Genomic DNA, 10019 nt, shown 5'->3' on the forward strand with positions numbered 1-10019 from the left:
TAAACTACCAAATATTGGTAGTTTAGAAGTACATCCCTAGGCTGGCTTGCTTGATTCAGCATGGTTAGTGATAACCCATGTGGAATACTATGATGGTTAGCCCAGTAAGATAAATGAGTAATTTACTATAAAAATAAATTATTATTGTTATGCCCATCACTTAATTTGATGTAAACTACAGTATTAGTGAGTTTTTTAAAAGAAATTCCTCTTTTTTAGTGCTTTCTAAGTATGCAGTTCGTAAATCCCAATGTTTCTGGCGAAATGGCTTCAGCACAACCAAGAAACATATGTTCCTTGCATGATTAAGGGAACCAATGAGACCATCCTCGAACAGGTTTGTCTCCAGGTGACCAACTCTTTGAGGAACATGCAAGGAATGTCATCTGGACATACAGCGATGGAGTGAACAAATATGAGAGACTACAAGACATTGACACCGAGTTTGCAGATTGGCATGCTAAATACACGTTTGTCTCTATGAGAAAAAATTGATTTCAGCTCTATTAATTTCGTACATTTCTGACTCATTACAACAGTGGGCTTGCAGCTCTACATCCCTAGTTTGAGTACCCCACTTCCAAAAAAGTGATGCAGTTTCTCTAGTCTTTTAATTTTCTCTTCAAACAGACAGAGTTGAAGATGTTTGTAAAGCACTCCTCTGCAGCTGAAGTTGTAACGGCCAGAGCAAGCATCAATAGCACTGGCAAAACAAACGCACCAAAGGGTGTTATAAACCACTATAACGAGTATAGTGAGTTCCATGCTGAAGAGACAGAGGCCCACATATGCACCTCACTCATGCAAATGACAGGAATGGATAAAATCGGTGGTAGGAAGACAACTACAGCGATATGTTATAATTATTTTGCTAATTTACACTGCTGAAATTGCAAGAATATGCCCTGACAAGCCATTTTTCTACCAATAAAATGTCATTATTATGTGGCAAGTTGAACTTTAAGAAGAAGGCAAAGGTTAATAGAGCCATATTTTTATTGCCCCAATTTGTTGTAAAAATAACATGCCAGGTGCATTTTTAGAACTTTAACATTGTTAGTATAATTACCATTTTTGTTGTCATTGTTATTAACGTTATGATTACAGCCCCCTGAACCCCCCGAAGAATTACCCCTTTATAACACAATTATGACAATTTTGGAAATATTTACAGAATTTAAGATTATAATGTACAAAATTATTCTTTTGGTCAGGAAAAAAAACTCAAAATGGTCACTCTCAATGTCCTTGTTTAGATACGCCAGGCATAGCCATGCCTGATGAATCTGTGTCCAAGCAGACAAGAGCTAAGTGGTTGCTTGAAGTTTGTGAAGAACATGTCAGGAAATTTGTGTTTAACAAAGATGACTTGTCATCTTTGGTTCAACAGACCTTGCAACTGGAAGTAGTGAACTAACAATCTAGATGGGCATGTCGTGCAGTTGATTGTAATATGAATTACGCATGTGAATCTGTAGAGCTGAGAGAGCACAGGTCTATTCTTCACTTGATGAATGAACGACTATTTGAACGATTTCAACCTATGTCAATTGTACAAGGAACAGAGGGGAAATACAAAAATTACACATAAAGATCACTCTTGCTTCATTGTCTTTTCATAATGAGTAATAATTACTATTTTTTCTATGACAGACATGAGGAGAACAAAGGCATGGAGAAACCTGATGACAGCAGCATACAAGCTGATGAAAGTCAAGTTGACTACATGTTCAATTATCACAGTGCCAAACTAACATTTGGATTGGTATTATTTGAGTTTAATGATGCAGTCAAAGAAGGTGATGGTGCCAGACTATTTCATTTGTACAAACTGGTTTTGCTTCTTTACAAGACGCTTGGTCAATACAAGTATGTGTATGCTGTTCTGTTGTATTTGGTGAAGTGCACTGCAATCCTTCCAATATCACAAGCACTGAGATTAAAGTGGAACAGAACTTTTAATGAGAGTGGTCTTCCTGGAGGAAACATTCCACTTGATCTGCAGAAAGAACATGACCATAAAGTCATCAATTGCATGTGGCGCAACTTGGGTGCAAACCTAGATGAACGAAATACCTGAAAGGACAGCAGGAATCTTGGGATCACTCAACCCTTCTGGTAAACGAGGGACACAAGACTCGATAATAATTGATTCGACAATTGCAGTACTGGATATTTAAGAACACGAAAGGAATCGTGGGAGTACTCGTTTGAGGGATACCTCGATTTGAGAATCGAGCGAATATCGAGGAAGGTCTCGTTTGAGTTAACCTTTTGGATCGAGGGAACTGGGATCACTCGTATTCCACGTGCAATACGAAGCACGGCTCGTTTTAAGGTGTTACACGATAAAAGGAGATTCGGTCGAGGATTCTGGTCATACACTCAAGGGAAGAGTCGGATCCACGAGTCGGTTCAAAGATTGACTTAATTTTGCATAACACCAACATAACCGAGGCTTCGTCACGGCATGTAATAAAGCAACCAATGAAGTTGTCATATACGATACCTATAGATATCAGCGCGCAACTATTTCAGCACATTCATAAAACGCATCTACAGTAATTTAACGATTTATTCCTTGTTGACTTTACACCAACTCTGCTTTACGTTTCCTGAATCAAACTTTCATTTTTTCATTTGTCCTAATTCCAACCCCCAAACTCTTAATGATAATGAGGTCAAATATTTGAAAATATCAACGTGTTGAGGTTTTTTGGGGATTAGCCTAGCATAGCTAGGTAAGCTGCCAAATGAAGCGAGTATTTGTCCGGTTGACTCCCGATATCATTCTCATGTCTCTTTATGTAAAGTTCCACATATTGGAAAGTTCCACATTGTTCGTTCATATTCATTGGCTATCATGTCGTTACAATTTACAGGCAGTTGTCAGCGAGTGTGAACGCTAAAAAAGTCGCGGAGCGGACTAACGGCAAATCTTGTAAACCACTTAATTTCAAGTTAAGGGGACACCTCATAACAGCAGAGGAAACTCAGCTTCATTGCAGTCACTTGTTAAAGGAATAAAAGTGAGTTCACAAAGTTCAAAACGTTAACATTCTTTATTTAAATCAATTAATGGTACGGCCCCGACACTCATCCATAGAGTTGAATACACCAACAATCAAAAGCAAGATCCCCAAACACTTTCTTACATTAATCTCTTCAGGTGGAAATTTTCATGATTTCTGGAATAACAAAGGGGAGAAATGTCCACGGCCAGCGAATGGTAGCTTTCATAACAAAGCAAATGGATCTAGCTTTGCAATTTATGGCTTCTTGTGAACTCCAAACAGTAACAAAATTAACATGCATAATACACATTAATAAGTATACATGCATGCTTCATTTTGCAAGAACTAAAGTTAGTATGAAAGAGATGTATATTTAATTCAAAAGGTAGAAAGCTTTGTAGAAATATTTCCCAATCAACAAAGCAAAAATGATACATACGCTAGAGATTGTTAACTAAGAAAGATTTCTATTTGTTTGAAGATGTTCATTTTTTGTGTCACAGTGAAGTGTTTTTATTTTTTATTTTTTGTTTCACCTCAGTTTTAGAAAGACAGTAAGTAAATGAAGTCATTTTCCTTTTTTGGCTTTTAGAGTGCTTATCAACAAAAGAAAAATACAGTTTAAATAAACGCTTCTCCTTTCAAAATGACTCAAGCATTCAGTACTTTTTACATTTGATCGAAAAAAAGAAGTAATTTTTTTGTTTTAGTAGTCTAAAAATAAGTGCCCAAGTGAGGCTTCATTTACTTAATTAACTTCAGAATCTGAGGTAATAAACGATGATCTTAATTATGAGCTCTCCGTCTCTGTTCACCCATTTGTTAATGTCCTTTAAGCTGATACCCTGCATTTCTCCCTCTTTAAGGGTTGTATGCGGCAGGACAAATACTTCTTCCTTCTCCTCTCTTATTAGAACTCTCCATTTCTTTTTCGCCATGGATAAAATGTCACTGGTAATGGGCATTTCTCCTCCTTGTAATTGCACAAACCCTGGAATGTTCCACGTAAATGAGATGACTTTAGCTTCTGTTGGGGGCTTACATTCGTTGGTAGGGCTCTAAAACAATCAAAACGAGTATTTCGTCGTAATTGCATTCAATGAAAATATACATCACACCTTGGTGACAAATTGTTGAATTGTTTCTTAACAACCATGTGCCATTATGACTCAAGTATAAAAAGAAATGCACTTTCCAAATCAAACAGATTTGGTTTACACGGAAATTGTAATGAAAACAAGAGTCACTTAGAAAAGGGAATGGTACTTGAGACAGAAAGATGCTCTTATGGCATGTAATGTCTCACCCAAAGAGAAATCACATTATAAATAACAAATAAAGTAACGAATTTCAATTTGTTTGTTTTGGTTGGTTAGGTTAGCATTATGAGTCGTCTGAAACGTGTTCTTCCTAAACGTACTGACAAATTGTTTCTTCAAATCAGGCAATGTTATTATAAAGCACCATCTTATTTTTCCTCTTTTTTTTTCACAAATTATTCACTCTGAGGAAAGGCTAATGCTTGAAACATCAGCTATCACGTTTCTTTATGGTAGTAAATTTACCATATCATCCCAACCCAGTTGATGACCTAATTTCCATATTTTGCTGTTTCAGGGAAAGAAAATTTACATCAAGTTAAACAAGCAATTTCCTTTGTCTATCCCCTCTTTCTTCCTTTCCGAATAAGAACATCATAACAACTGTACAATATAAGTATTTACCCCTTTGCTTAAGAGGCGTCGCAGTCTCTGGATCTCTCTGCATTGCAATCTGTCATGCAAAGCAGCAGTGTGGTCGTTGTGTTTCTGCATGTCGTGACACTTTTATGGCCTTGCATCCAGGCACCTGACATTCCAGAGCCTTGTTCTTACAAGTGCTCATGTGTAAAAATATGTTGCTTCTGAAAGCAAATAAGCATCAAGAACCTGGGTCAATTTACGTAATTGATCGTAATTGATTAATAAACGTTTCAAGGAGATTTTCATTTGTAATTTGCTCTTCATCACATTAAATGTCGAGCAACTAGTAAGCCACTAATGTTTTCAAGTGGCTCTGGGAGTCTATCCACAAAATCTTACGTTTTGCCGACTGTAAACGTAGAAGAAATTTTTGAAATCTCGTACCAATAAGTTTAGAAGCCCTTTTTCTCCCGCTCCCTATTTTATTTTAGTTATTTTTGTAATTTTTTATTCTTGTTCTTCTTACCGGTATTATTCGTTACGTAATAAGGCAGATAAGCACAATTTGCATGTAGTTGTTGATTTTGCCTAAGCGTTTGCCAAAGGTCGGCTCTATTTTGAGCCTATTAAATCATACCTTGGTAATGATGTCTCACACCTAAGAGGGCAATAAATTACTGCATTTACACAAACGGAGGCTTCCTGATGCTCCCTTGATTCTCTCTTTACAGCTCGCCTGCATTCGAACAACGGATCCTTTTCTTCCCACATGTCTCTTCGTGAGCCGACATTTCCTCACGTGGCAATTCCTGTTCGCAGCCATCTTGCTCACACCTCACTTTTACCTTTGGGCACCGTTCGTAGTGGCTTTTGGCTGATCCATAAACTCCTGTCCAGTCACAACCGCTAATCACGCACCGTACGGGCATCTCTCTTGTTAAATTGTCCAGTGCGATGTTCACACTACGTGTCTCGTTGTTTATGACCGCCTTACATATTGGACAAGTCAGATTGACGGCCTTCCTTACGTGCTCCTCCATGCAAATTTGGCACCCAGAATGACCGCATTTTAAGCTAACGGGTTTCAACATAGTTACAAAACTAAAACGTAACAAAACAGTCATTGTACTGAAGGCAATTATAGGAGTTGTATGAGAAAGATTCCATACGTGATTTAATTCAGATAAAAACTCACCAAATACAACACTGCAATCTGTCATCCACAGAGCCTGTAAGAACACAATTGAAGGCTACGTCTGACACTGACTGTGACATAATTCGGCAATTAATCGACATTAGACAGTTGAAGTAATATGGCTGTATAAAAGACCTACGTTCCCAAAGACTGGACGAGAAGCTCACTCCAACAAAGAGGAGAGTAATAGCTTACTTGTTATTGCTATGGAATGTTGTCAAGTTTCCTGTGTCCTGTGGTTTCTCATTGGACAGATGGCTTTAAAAGCTGCTAAAAAGGGGATTGACCGATGAAATAGCTTGGTCACTCCACAAATAAAAATATCCGAAACCGTAGAATGAAAGGAGCCAAGGAAATGAAATGTTAGAACAGACCAATGCATAAATAACCTCTCCAAGTGTCAAGTCTGTGTGGCGAATCGGTTCTTAATTTTTTCCGAAACCTTTCAAATAAGTTTCACACGGCCGGAAATGAACTAAAACATCTGGACAGTGTCTGGAATTCACTTTGCGCTGAAAGCGCTTTCTTTCCGCTTGTGAGCATGCTTGTGCATAAACTCATCTCGTAAGATTGAAAACGTCTGGGACGTTAAAGGTATATCTAAGCGCGACGCAACTGAGGTGAAAATTGCTGTATTTGAATAATGAAAACCGTTGCGTTAATTTTACAGTTGATGAAAGTTTATATCTTTCTTGTTCTTGATGTTACGATAAGCTACGACAGCTATCCCGGGGGTAGGGGGGGGAATCACATGTAAAAAGGGGAGGGATGCTCTTTATCTGGCTTAGGGGTGTAAATTTCGGATTTTGGTCTCACTTACAGTGTTCATGTAGCCGTGAATTTCTCCTTTACGGTTGCGCGCGAAGATACATAAAAGCGTATATTTACTACGTATATTTTAAATTCTTTTTTATTTATTCTTTTAGGGGTTAAAAAAGCTTGAGCCACGCCCTGATTGGTCTCCTTTAGGGTTTAAATTTAAAATTTACGACGAGCAACCCTCCCTTTTTTTATATGGGAGTCCTCCCCCCCCCGGGCAGTTATTGTTAAAATAAAAACTACACCAAGAATAAACTATCACCCTAACATTAGTCAGTATGTCTATTGATCATTCTAGCTCAAAAGGTATAAGAATGTTTCATGGTTGGTTGGTTGTTCTTCCGGCTTTTCTTTTCTTTCGTTCATTTATTAATAATCTACATTTGGTCTGTTTAAAGGAGAGTGTCTTCGCTTAAAATGTTGCATTGAGAACACTAAGTTTAGTGCAATTGACTACCTCTTTAATCGTACAGGCGTACTCTGGGTCGAAAACAACTATTGATCGCTCGAGAAGGATAAAAACCAAAAAAGGAGGCTAAATACTAAGTTAACACTTCTTTGCCAAAATTTATCTTCATTAAACACATGGTAAACTGCTCAGCTTAAACTTGCATTTGAGTTATGGTGCATGCCGTAGGCTGCTTACCACAAGATGCCGAGTTAGCAGACCAAAGTTAAACTTATGAGTGCAACAATAAGTCTAAAAAGAACCCTTGGACCGTGTACCTGATTTTTTGAACATTTCTAAGGTTACACCAATTGACAAAGGAGGAGAGGTTACAGGTCCTACCAATTTTCGCCCTATCTCAACGTTATCATCGTCTACACAAATATTTGAAAACCTTATACACAAGCAGCTTATCAACTATATATTGAGAAGCAGAAAATCTTCTTTCAATTTCAATTTGGCTTTAGAAAAGGACAACCATTCAACCGTTGAAGCTACAACTGAAATCACAAATACCCTAAGAAAAGCCATTGATAATAATTTATAAACTTGTGGTGATGTCTTAGACTTTTCAGAAGCCTTTGATACTGTTGACCATATGATCTTGCTGAGAAAATTGGGAGCTTATGTAATAAGGGGGACTCCTTTAAACAGGTTTCAAAGCTATCTTCCGAATAGGAAACTGTATGTTGAGTTGGATGGAGTTAAGTCCCCCAAACAGACATGTTATGTGGAATCCCACAAGGGGACACACTAGGACCTCTCCTTTTTTTATTCTACATTAATGGTTTGCCAAATAGCTCACAAAAATTAAGTTTGATAATCTTTGCGGATGATACAAATGTATTTGCATCCGCAAGGGACCTTAAATCACTCGAACACTTAATAAACTCTGACTATCCAAAGGGAAAACATGGTTCGATGTTAACACGCTGTCTATCAATAGGGGTAAAACAAACTTTATGATAATCAAATCCACAAATAAAAAAGGATATCCCAACAAATCTTAACATAGGAAATAGCGACAGCTCCTCTTATTCGTTAGAACGTAAGAAATGTATAAAATACAGGAGCAGTAGTGGCTCAGTTGGCTACTGCGCGCCTTTCGGAGCGAGACGGAGCTCTGACAGAGGGAGGGGGGTACAGGACGCACCGTCGGCTTCCATTGATACCAGCCTCGTAGCTGAAGGAACAACCGACGTTAAATAAAGTTACTTTACCTTTTACCTTTAAATACCCAGGTGTTATGATTGACGAGTCTTTAACCTGGAAACACCACATATCTTTTGTCTGTTCCCGTATACCTCGAAACACTGGAATAATATCGAAATTAAGGTATTACCTCGCAATTAAACAACTAAGACAAATATACTATAATCTAATCTATACTTATATTTGTTATGGCATATGAGCTTGGGGAATTGTACACACAACACATATAAGAAAAATTCAAGTGAGACAAAATCCTATTGTAAGATTAATATTTTTTGCCAAATCATTTGGTAGTGAAACAGTGAAAGCCAAACCTTTGCCAAATCTACTCGGCCTTTTAACAGTGAATAATATTTATCGTCAACAAGTTTTGAAATTCTCGCATTCACGGCATAAAGGCCTCCTGCCCGAAGTTCTCGACAACACGTTTCAATATCCTAGTAATATACATGGCTACAATACAAGATATGCAGCCAAGCGTAACCTTTACAAGCCGAGCGTACAAACTAATGTAGGTAAACAATTAATTTCTTTCATGGCAACCGATATTTGGAAAGAACTTCCAGGTCCTTTAAAAAAACCCATACAAAGTGTGTCTGCTTTTCCGAAGCAAATTATTCGTTATCAGTTACTGTCAGAACAACAAATGAAGTCATTTTCTTTTATGTTGACCACCTAACATACGTTAACATTTTACATGTAAATAGGTTCTTCCTTTTTTTTCCTTTTTGCTTTTTACAGTACAGCCCAAAAATAATGCACACGCAAGAACTTCTTTTTGCGTCCGCAAGCCGGCAACTTCTTGCGGCTTCTTGCGCCTCCTTGCACCACAATCCTACCAGCCGCAAGAACTTCTTTGCGGTTAGAAGTTGACACCGCAAGAACTTCTTTCTGTTAAAAAATCCTGACCGCAAGAACTTCTTTGCGGCAACATCTCAGAAAGAAGGTGATATACAAAACTCGCAACAAGACGAAATTTTTCAGGGCAATGCACGGTCGAATCTCGGGAGTTAGACGTATCATAATTATGTAAACAAACGTCACAATAATGTTGATTTTTTACTACCTTTGCACGAAGACTACTCGCATGATGGCAAGCAGAATAAATATCAGACGAAACCGTTTTGCTACCCAAAAATCGCAGTCAAAGAAATGTTAATCAAGGTACACTGTAGTGATTAGAATGGCTTTTTCCACGCAAACCGTTTGTAGGACTGTCGCCGCAAATGTAGAGGAATTCATTCTTGAGAAATTCTCATCAATGTGAAGCTAGAATTGATTCCTGTCGGAATCTTTGAAATTTCCTGTGCATTCCTGTTTTAATATCTCAAGGAAAATGCAGTGTAAGCAGACTCACGAGACTGTATTTTTCAAGCTCGCCATTTTCATTTGTTGTCTGCTCCCGTCAGCACGTGGCTTTATTTCACGATTGTCACCTAAAACCAGAAATGTGATTGTTGCTAGTTTACTTTTTTTTACGTTTTTTTAACCCTGTTAGGACAGTGTTTTGACCTCTTCTGTATCCATTCCGTCTTAACAAAGCCAAAAGAAAGGAAAAATAAATAAAGTACGCCCCGGCGAATTACGTGACAAAAGCGTGACCAACTTGTTTTCAGCGTAATGGTTGTTATGCAAATTGCAGGAATACA

The sequence above is a fragment of the Montipora foliosa genome, chromosome 11, assembly GCF_036669935.1.
Source record: "Montipora foliosa isolate CH-2021 chromosome 11, ASM3666993v2, whole genome shotgun sequence".
Lineage (NCBI taxonomy): Eukaryota > Metazoa > Cnidaria > Anthozoa > Scleractinia > Acroporidae > Montipora > Montipora foliosa.